The sequence below is a fragment of the Psammomys obesus genome, unplaced genomic scaffold, assembly GCF_907164565.1.
Source record: "Psammomys obesus unplaced genomic scaffold, mPsaObe1.curated_primary_1811, whole genome shotgun sequence".
Classification (NCBI taxonomy): domain Eukaryota; kingdom Metazoa; phylum Chordata; class Mammalia; order Rodentia; family Muridae; genus Psammomys; species Psammomys obesus.
The window spans coordinates 16,162,301-16,173,724 of record NW_026596134.1 but is presented as its reverse complement, the minus strand read 5'-3'; positions in this window follow the sequence as shown (position 1 = coordinate 16,173,724).

Sequence of the window (11,424 nt, the reverse complement as noted above, 5' to 3'; positions counted from 1 at the left end):
TTTTGCAGAAGCAAATTTCCCACATATTATTCTTTATCGGCTAGTATACAATATAAGTACAATTATCAATCAATTAATAATTAAGTATGCCTTCTTGTCTCATCTTGGTACAGCACCACTTTCCTCAGTCTAATATGATACTTATGAATTGGGAGTTTCAATCCTCAGAATAATTGGCAACTGAGTTTGTATTAGTCAACATTCTCTAGAGTAACAAAATTTATAGAAGGAATCATTTTATGTATACATATATAAAAAATATACAAAATATGTATTTTATATATTTTTATTTGTATAATATATATAAAGAGGTTTTATTAGGATGGGTTCATTCTGTGGTCCACTTCATGCAACAATGGCTGCCTGTGAATGAAAGGTCAATGAATACATGCATTGTTCAGTCTAGAATGCTGGTTGTCTCAGCTGGTTTTCCATAGTATATGCTCAACTCCCAAAGAAGTATGTATTAAGGCCAGTGAAGAAATGGACTTTCTGGCAAAATAAGAACTAGCAGGCAAAGAGCAAAAGCTTAATCTTCTGTGTACTATTATATGCTTACTTCAGGAGGGGGGTCCAGGTTAGAGGTGGGTTTCCTCAGATCAAAAGATCTGAATTAAAAGTGTGTCTGTGCAGGGGTTCTAGGTTATCTCCATGAATAGTCCTTGGTTGGAGTATGAATCTCTGGGAAGTTTCGTGTGTTCAAATTTTCTTGTTCTGTTGCTCTCCTTGTGGAGTTCCTGTCCTCTCCAGCTCTTGCTATTTCCCATTTCTTACATAAAATTCCATTCACTCTGCCCGAACCCCTGCACAGGGGTAGCCCATGGCAGTTTAGTGTCCAAGTGGGTTACATAGTAATGGGAAGAGGGACTTCCTCTGACATAATCTGATTGGCCTGCTCTTTGATCACCTCCTCCTGAGGGGGGAGCAGCCTTACCAGGCCACAGAAGATGACAATGCAGCCACTTCTGATGAGAACTGATAGACTAAGATCAGAAAGAAGGAGAGCAGGACCTCCCCTATCAGTGGACTTGGGGAGGGGCATGCATGCAGAAAGGGGAGGGAGGGTGGGATCGGGAAAGGAAGAGGGAGGGGCTTATGGGGGGATACAAAATGAATAAAGTGTTATTAATAAAAGTTAAATAAAAATTAAAAAAAAAGTGTGTCTGCTTGCCCTTAGAATCTAGAAGAAAATCCTTTCCCTTCAAGTTAAATAAAATCCTTCAGAGGTGTGCCCTCCACTTTGGGGGTTCAGTTAATTATGTAGTCAAGTTTTCAAGGATGAATAGCCACCAAGGGGTTCTTGTTAATGAAATCAAGAAAAATGAAAAGCTAGGGCCCTCTTTCCTCTACTAATGGAACACTGAAACCTAGGTGTCTTCCTGTCCAACAAGTAGTTCTGTTGCTCTATTCACTTTAAACTTGGGTTTTAAAGCTGCCTCTGACTCTTACAAAAAGCTTGATTTACAAGAAAACTACTGGTGATTTTCATGACTTTTCTCCTTTATTCTTCAACAACAAGACTCACCTCTATTACATTATTTAAGACCATTTTCTTAAAATCTTCAAGGTTACTTTATTTTTCCTCATTGAATCACAACTTATAAATTCTTTTATTTGTACAAAAGAATAGAACATTGTCATTGGCTCATATTTTTACAAATAAAATTAACATCACACATATTTTTCCTCTTAATTTACTTTAAGAACAAGTCCAAGATACATTATTATATCGATATTACAAATATTTTATTTCAACCCTGGTAACTTTTTGAAGGAAAGATATAAGGAAAGCTAGTAATTTCAGTTACAGTAGTCAGCAAATCTAACATCCATCCACCCATCCGCCCCATTCTTAGGCGAAGTGTTCTTTTTTGAGGAGAAGCTGAATTCTAAGCCATAATGATAAAAATATTATTAAAAGATGATATTGGCAGTCAAAAGACTTAAAACTCTCTTAAATTTGTAATATGCAAACATGGGTACTTTGTCAACTCATACAGATAATTGTTTGAATGCTTGATATATCATAATGTGAGCTATAAAAACTCAAAGCCACCCAAATAACATTTATTTTTTCATTTTACATACATACATACATATATATAACTCACTGAGAATAGAACTGAAATAAGTAATTGAACATCATGTCATCAAGGGCATCAAGGGTGGCATCTGTTTTAAAGTCTACTTTTAAAAATAGTCGTTGACTACTTTCCTTTGTTTAGATAGTAGGAAATGATTTGAAGCCTTAAACATTCCTTTCCTTTCTTAAACCTTCCTTGTTATTTTATTTATCATTTACATTAGAAGAAGAAGGCCTTATAGAAATATTTTAATGAGTATTAGTTTTACTTTAAACTTTATTCTACTATTATAGCAAATAATTTTTATTATAGTGTTTCTTTAAAAATTATACTAAGCTGTATATCTCACTAGAGTTTTGAAAGCATATCACTGCACAGTATAAGCAAAGTAAACTGTTGGAAAATATATCATCTGTAAAAATGCTCAATCTAAAAGTCGAATCTAAAGAATTACTAGGTTGGCAATCTTTAAGAATCCTTGGATATAGGAAGAAAATCATCTGGAATAACTTGTATTTTTTTTCCAAACTGAGAAAATGTACATTATTGTAAACAATGTTCTCAAAGGCTTCCTTAAAGACAATCATTTGATAAAACATTTTACTTGAAAAAAATAAGCACTGCTTTGATAGACTATCAAAGCAGACACTGAGACTTATGGCCAAGTGTTGGGCAAAGTGCAGAGAATCTTATGTAAGAAGTGGGAAATAGTAAGATCTGGAGAGGACAGGAACCCCACAAGGAGAGCAACAGAACCAGAAAATTTGAACACAGGGGTCTTCCCAGAGACTCATACTCCAACCAAGGACTATTCATGGAGCTAATCTAGAACCCCTGCACAGATGTAGTCCATGGCAGTGTAGTGTCCAAGTGGGTTACATAGTAATGGGAAGAGGGACTGCCTCTGACATAATCTGATAGGCCTATTCTTTGATCACCTCCCCCTGAGGGGAGAGCAGCCTTACCAGGCCACAGAAGATGACAATGCAGCCATTCCTGATGTGATCTGATAGACTAAGATCAGAAGGAAGGAGAGGAGGACCTCCCCATCAGTGGACTTGGGGAGGAGCATGCGCGAACAAGGTGGAGGGAGGGTGGGACCGGGAGGAGAGGAGGGAGGGGCTTATGGGGGATACAAAGTGAAGAAACTGTAATTATTTAAAAAATAAAAAAATAAAAGAAAATAAATAAGCACTGAACATTTTCATTCTGGTAATGAAACCAAGGTGGCGATTATTAAGTCTATTTATTTAGTCAGTTACTTCTAGATTCCTGTGTGGTCTGACTAAGGTCTGCAGCACAGCCTATGAAATTATGGTCTTTTGGATATTAATTATAAAAGTTTTGTAAATGGAGAAAATTGATAAAGTTATATTTTATACAGAGGTTAGATTGGCTGCATAATCCCTATGTCTCTATTTTTCTCTTTCACAAATTGATATTGATTTTCAGACAATATTAACTAGGCAATATATTAACAAGTGTAAAAAAAACCCTCCAATTTATCTTCCAATACCAAAACCATTATAGACTCACATGTTATTTGCAGTCTATTTTGGGACTAAAGGCTTCATATGTGTTTACCACATGCATCTGCTGCCTTTGTTAAAATAACCCATGAGGATGATGCTACTATTAGCCATATTTTACAGAGAAAAATTACATTTTTTCTTTGTCCTTCAACTAATGTTTCCTTGTTTTTTTTTTAATTTTATTTTTCTTTTTAGTTACATTTTGTTAAATCTGTGTCCCTGCTGTACTCTGCTCTTTTTTTTTTACTTGTCATTCTATCTCTTATCATTCTTTTTTACTTGTCATCTATCTCATTATCTTGTAAAACAGACATCAAACTATTTCTTTTAATAGCTAGCTGCATTTTTTGTTTTATTTATGTTTTTAATTTTCTAATTGATTCCTAAATTAAACTGATCATTTTCTTTTCGACGTAAATCCAGATGATTAAATTAATGAGTCTAACATGTGATTTGATCTTTTCTAACACCGATATAGACTGGCTTTCCCTAGGAATAATTAATGCCAGGTCAAATTTAGCCATTGGGAACTAGACAGCTGATTTTCCCCATGTTTTGTATACATCATAGTGATGCTCTAGGTGGCAGAGAAATACTAGAGGACTGATTACCTTGGGCTAGTGAAACAAATCACGTCAAACTTGTTTGAAAATCAAAATTTATTCTGCCACCTTTCTGAACCCACAAATTCTATCAAGGTACCAGAGCACTTCCTTCTCTCAGCAACAAGAAAAACTCTATTACAGGATTTTTTCCTTTGTTTTTCTGCCTCTCAGAAATGTCTAGAGTCCCCTGACTTAAAATTACATCAATCAACTCTCTGCTGCCAACATTACATGACCTGCATCTATGACTTTTTTTGTTTATCTTCTCTCCTGTTCTTTTTTATGGGTTACTTCTTATATTATTTTTTTTATTTATTACAATTTATTCCTTCCCATATCCCAGCTATAGCTCCCTCCTTCATCCCCTCCCAATACCACCCTCTCTTCCTCTTCTTCTTCATTCTGTTTTTATACATACATTTGGCTTTGGGACACACAAGTCTAAAGTATTTTCATCTAAAGATGATTTAGTTGAATCCTCAAAGACAGTTGCATTATATAATTGCAACAGCATAGAGTTCTACATGGATGTTTCTTTGGGAGAGAAACTATTCAACATAGTACAGTAAATATTCACTCACATAATTTATTTTCCTTACTGACTTGACTAAAGTCATCCGAAGAATTAACAAGTCAACAATCACCATGAACTTTCCTAATTCCAATTGACCAACTATTTTATTTTTGATATAATAGTATTTCCTTCATTATTTTATATAATTCAAGTATAAAATCAGTTCGATTCAAACTTCTAAACTCTATTTATCAAATGACATAATTCAGAAATGTGGTTGCCATTTCTAAATCAAATCACTTAACTTTACTAGAATTCTTTTTACTATAGAAAGGTTAACTTATCAGCAGAGTTAGGGAGTAACAGTTGCCCAGAGGAGAAAAATGGAGACTAGAAGCGATAAAGGAGGGCATGACTTTTGAGTTAATGTGGACAGCATACCAGCCACGTGATGGCAGACAGCAACATGGCTGGAACGTAGGAGAATTATAAAAAAGTAAGGAAGCTTAAAGTACCAGAAAAAAAAAAAAGTATATCTAGGTTCAGGTTAGCATCTAAGAGACAAGGGATGGGTATCTGGGGTTGTGTCTTTCTGAGTTGGAACTCAGAAGGATGAGCAGACCCATCCCAACCACCTAGCCATTCCCAGGACTATGCTGGGACAGAAATTATGCGGAAAAAAAGTACCACTCTCCTTAATGGAACAACCATTGCAGCTTGCTCGTTAGCACTTTACGGTGTCACTGCCTTCCCACTGGTGGTGCCACTTTCCTGACGGGTGGCAGTGACCCTTCTTATGCGCCTGCCTTTCTTAAGCTTTAGTCATTGCATGTTTTCACTGACATCCTCATTCTCTCTCTGATAACTTGCTATGCTCCAGACAATAGTAAGAAACAAGTTGTTCTCAGCACTGAGATGGATGAAATAGCATAAATATTGTCTTGGTGTTGGAAATGATTTCATTACTTTTGATGTTACTGTGTATTAAGACAAGAATAGTCTGACGCTATATGGAACAAATGCCACAGTTTTCCATGTTTGTAAATATCAAGTGTAAGTCTAGAAACTCGATATTGTAATGTTTTGTAATGAAATCTTCCCTAAAATTACATGTTTTATGATAAATCATGGTTACTTTAGTTGGTGTTTATCTACTCTGCATCTTACATCCACTTAGCACACTGTGCCAAACTTTATGTACAATTTTAGGGTAATAATTAAAAATTTTTGAAAGATTACCTAGAATGTAAATACTATATAAAAACTAACTGGCTTTTCATAAAATCTTCCACTAAAATAAAAAATAGATAAACTTAAAATTATTTACAAAAATTAGTAAATAGAATATAATCCATAGGAATGTCTGATGTTATAAAGTCGTAATTTTATTACCTAATATTTGATTTTTGCCTCTTAGGGTTTGTCAGAATGAATGGGAAGAAACTGGTGATTGAACGAACTTTTAAAAATTCAAAATTCTTTCTAATAATGAGAATCTGGTGACTAAGGAGCTGTTTTATCCATTACTACATATAGGAAATTGAGTTGGACAATGAAGATCTTTGCACATTTTTCTTAGATTCTATCAAATATTTTAATATAACTCATTTCAGAAAATATCTGGGTAAAGCAGCTTAATGCCAAATAGAGTGTGTAGGGCTTGGAAGGTGGAAGAAAGTATAGAGCTGAAATCATTGCCTAGAGACATTGCAAACCACAGTCCATAAGAGAGATTTATCCTGGCTGACTTGACAGCAAGCAGACATAGAATTTAGTGAGTTTGATTTCAATTACGTGGATTCCAGTAAGATGCTAAACAAGATTATTTTCCTCTCAATTAATTTACCTGGGTCTATGGGTTGAAGATTTAGCTCAGTAGTAAAGTACTATTATAACAAAAGCAAGAACCTTGATTTGATTTCTATTATTTGAAAAAAAATGTTCTAGTATAATTTACACATGATAAAATTCATTTGTATAAACATCTGTGCATACGTCACAACTACAACCAAAATCTCAACTTCTCCAAGAAAGTATAACTATATTTCTCATGTAGGGTTATTTGTCTCTCTTTGTTGTCACAAGACAAAGCTCTCAGAGCAGATAACTACCCATCTGCTTTCTGTCTCTAAAGAGCAGCTTTGTCTCTTCTGAGTTTTTTATATTAGAATCATTCACGATAAAAATTTTGTCTGATTTTCTACTCAACAAAATGTTTTGGAACACAGCTGCATTGTTGCTTCTCTCAGTGTTCTCTCTCTCTCTCTCTCTCTCTCTCTCTCTCTCTCTCTCTCTCCCTTTCTCAATGTTGCTTTGTGGGAATACACATCATGTGAATAAAATACATGCTCTCTACATACCTGCTGAGGAGCAACTAGATTATCCAAAACATACCACAATTATGAAGATCTTTGCTGTGGATTTGCTTATACAAACTATTTCTAGACTTATATTTTAGGTGACCCTATAGTATTAAAATATGCTAGGTTACATGGTGACTCTTTGCTTAACTATATAAAAACATGCCATTTTTTTAAATTAGCAGGTGATATAATAATCTACATAAGTGACCTTAAAAACTCCATAAGGAAACTACTACAGCTGGTAAAAACTTTCAACAAAGTATCTAGATATGAAACTAACACACACACACACACACACACAGACACACACACACAAAGAGTCTGATGTTTCTTCCAAGTCAAAACAGGAGCTGACAGGTTGATTGTTTTGTGTTCCTTTCTTCAACACACTTAAAAGATGTACTGCAGTCTAGATTCCTTTTTTTCTTTCACTTCGTCTTTACTGTACATTCAATATCAAAGTCATATAAGTGACTTTTCCCAAGTTATTTTTCTTTCTTTATTCAAATGAGTGGTTTTCAAATTAGGCCCAAGTATGTACATTTTGATAAAGGCACAGATGTAACCCTGGTATGCACCCAGGATTAGAAACTGAATTGATTCATTTCTTGTGAATGATTTCTTTCCAAACTAAATCCAAATATGATTCCATTGTTTCTTTAATAGTAAACTCATGTTGACTGTATGGCCAAAATATTCCGTTGTTATAGTTTAACTCTTACTTTTGATTGAACTGGTTCTCAGAGAAAGAAAATGTAACATTTCAGAATCTGAAAATAAGGAAGTAGCTCAATCTGTTATACCTTGAAGGGAGGGACGCAAAGATCTGGATTCCAGCACACTACTTCACTATAGCCCTTCAACAGCAGATGCTAAATTATTTCTCATGACAGGGCACATACAGTGCATACATGCTTCATAGCTATAGACTTTGTGTTGATAATTTCCTTCTGAAAACAATTAGAGTACACATTTAATTAGTAAACTAAGTCACATGCATTTAAAAATAAGTTAAGTTTGAAATAAAAGCAAACAACTTTAGCTTTTACAAATTTGGGTCAAGAATTAGTAGCTAGGCTAAACCATCTGTTTTATTTTCATAACACATTCTATAAGTCACACACACAGACACATGTATACAAATCATAGAGGGAAGAAATATTTGCATGAGTGAATATATAGCATAAGTTGGGGAAATCATCTTTTGGAATGCAGCCATTTTCACAAGTCTAGAAGTTCAGAGACCTAGAAGATGATTTCCAGATTGTGTGATACTTAGCAAGATAATTTTCAATGATTCTACTAAAGAAAAATGGGAAAACATGAACTACATATATTTAGGATCCATAATGTTATGTGTTTAAAATTATCACACAAAATAATGAGCTCATTATTTTTTATCCTTCCCTGGTGCTCTCAGCCAACCAGGGATTTGATTTGATTTTAAGTCAATATTTGTTTCAACTTCTGAAATTGTGTGTGTGTGTGTGTGACTGTTTACGTGTTATGTGAGTACAATATGTAGTGTATTTTCTTTCTTTAAAAAGGAGAGCAACAGAACCAGAAAATTTAAACACAGGGGTCTTCCCAGAGACTCATACTCCAACCAAGTACCAGGCATGGAGATAACCTAGAACCCCTGCACAGATGTAACCCATGGTAGTTTAGTGTCCAAGTGGGTTGCATAGTAATGGGAAGAGGGACTGCCTCTGACATAATCTGATTGGCCTGCTCTTTGATCACCTCTCCCTGAGGGGGGAGCAGCCTTATCAGGCCACAGGAGATGACAATGCAGGCACTTCTGATGAGATCTGATAGACTAAGATCAGAAGGAAGGAGAGGAGGACCTCCCCTATCAGTGGACTTGGGGAGGGGCATGCGTGAAGAAGGGGGACACAGGGTGGGATCGGGAGAGGAGAGGGGCTTATGGAGGGATACAAAGTGAATAAAATGTAATTAATAAAAAAAATTTGTATACTTATTTTGAAATTCATTCACACTGTAGTATATCCAGCATATTCCTTTATATAAGGTTTGTGGTTTATTCCTTTAAATTAAATATAATGGGGTTGAGGAGATAGAAAGTCCTGGAGGGGACAGGAACTTCACAAAGAGAACAACAGGGACAAAATACCTGGGCCCAGGGGGGCCTACAGAGACTGATACTCAAACTAAGGACCACGCATGGGAAGGACCTAGACTGCCTATTCAATGGAAGCCCATTAGCTGCTCAGTTTCCAAGTGGTTCTCTAGTAATGGGAACAGGGACTGTCTCTCATATGAACTCAGTTGCCAGCTCTTTGATTAAACACCCCCCCCCTTTGAGTGATTTCCTAAGGCCTTCCTTTAGTGACCCATCTCTTCCTGTATACCCCACAATCTCGGTTCCCCTGCTTCTCAAAAAGTGTCACCACAAGAGAAAGAAATTCTCTAAAAAAACTCGAGGGTGAAAATTCTAATGTAAATCATAAGTTGTATAATCAATAGACAAGAATATAACAAGAGACAAGAAATCTTTTCCTAACTGAAGAATACAATGCTTTCTCTCTCTTTTTTTTAATTACTAAAAATGTTTTATTTTCTACTCTGATATATTTATTTTCCATTTAGTGATTTAACTAAATGGCTTTATTCTGAGCTTTATTGTTTAATACAGTTTTAAATATGAATCAAACATTATGGTTTGTGTATGATATTTAATTTTTCCAATATTATTTATCACTTTTGAATTATTTATTTCTCTTCATTTTTTTCCCTCTTCTCTATTTTGAGATAGAGTTTCTCTGTCTAATCCTAGCATTCTTGAAACTCCCTCTGTACACCAGGGTGGCCTCAAACTCAGAAATGCCTCTACCTCTGCCTCCAGAATTGTGGGATTAAAGGCTATTGCAGGCATATCCCTCCTTGTTTTATTTTATTTTATTTTATTTTATTTTATTTTATTTTATTTTATTTTATTTTATTTTATTTTATTTTATTTAATTTTATTTTTATTTTTAGTTACATTTTGTTAACTCTGTGTCCCAGCTGTATCCCACTCCCTCCCTGGTCTCCTCCCTGCCCCTTTCCAAGTCCCCTGATAGGGGAGGACCTCCTCCCCTTTCATCTGACCCTGTTTTATCAGGTATCTTCAGGGCTGGCTGCAAAGTCCTCCTCTGTGGCCTAACAGCCTGCTCCTCCCTTGGGGGGGGGGGGTGTCAAACAGCCTGCCCTCCTTGTTTTTGTTTGTTTGCTTGTTTTTTTATTATGTTTTCTCTCTCTGAACTCTTAAAATAGTATTTTAATTAAAGATGCATAAAAATCAAACATTTTACCAAAAATAAGCCCACATTTCATAAAACATCCCTAGAGCATTGAGAGTTAGACATTGATTTTCTTTCACTTCATAGTTAATGCTGAAGTATACATATAATAAAAATTAAACTGTCAAAAACAGAGTAAACTAATAATATTTACGTCAGGTTTGTATTAAACCTCTGATCAAGGGAAGTGACTCCAAGTACTCCAGATTCATTTCTGCTGTCTATGTCCATTATCATTTATTAAAATACCCAAATATGCAACACATTCAGTTGTAGCCTGCTTGTTATTAGGTACTAGAAAATTCAAACACTCCAAGTTTATTCTTGCAGCATAGGTTATTAACTTTGGATCACTGGATAATGAAACCAAATTATCAGAGGGAAGGAAAGAATTGAGTCTCTCTCCAACAGCTATTTCCCATTCCCTGAGAAGCTTCCCCTATATGAATTGCACAAATCCCCCAAACTCACAGGTTGTTCCTCTAGTGAACCTATTTTGAAAGAATAGAAATATGGTATGTATGCTTTTCTAGTATTGAGTTTCCAAGGTTTTTTGTATATATATATATATATATATATATATATGTTTTCTAAATTGTCTACCCTCCTTTTGAAGACATGTTGCTATAATTTATAATTTAGTGTAGTACTATAATATAACATGTCTCAAGTTTTACACTTAAAATATATAAACGGTATATAATAGTAAATTCCTTCATTTTATTTTATTTTTGAAATGCAATATGGTCCTTATTTGAAAATGGAAAATCTTTTTTGTTTTTTTTTTATTTTATCTTTTAAAATTAGTTATAGTTATAGTTCATTAAATTTGTATCCCAGCTGTATCCCTGCTCCCTCATTCTCTCTCAATCCCACCCTCCCTCCCTCATCTTCTCCCTGCCCTTTTCCAAGTCCACTGATAGGGAAAGTCCTCTTCCCCTTCCATCTGATCCTAGCTTATCAGGTTTCTTCAGGACTAGATACAAAGTCCTACTCTGTAACCTAGCAAGGCTGCTCCTCCCTT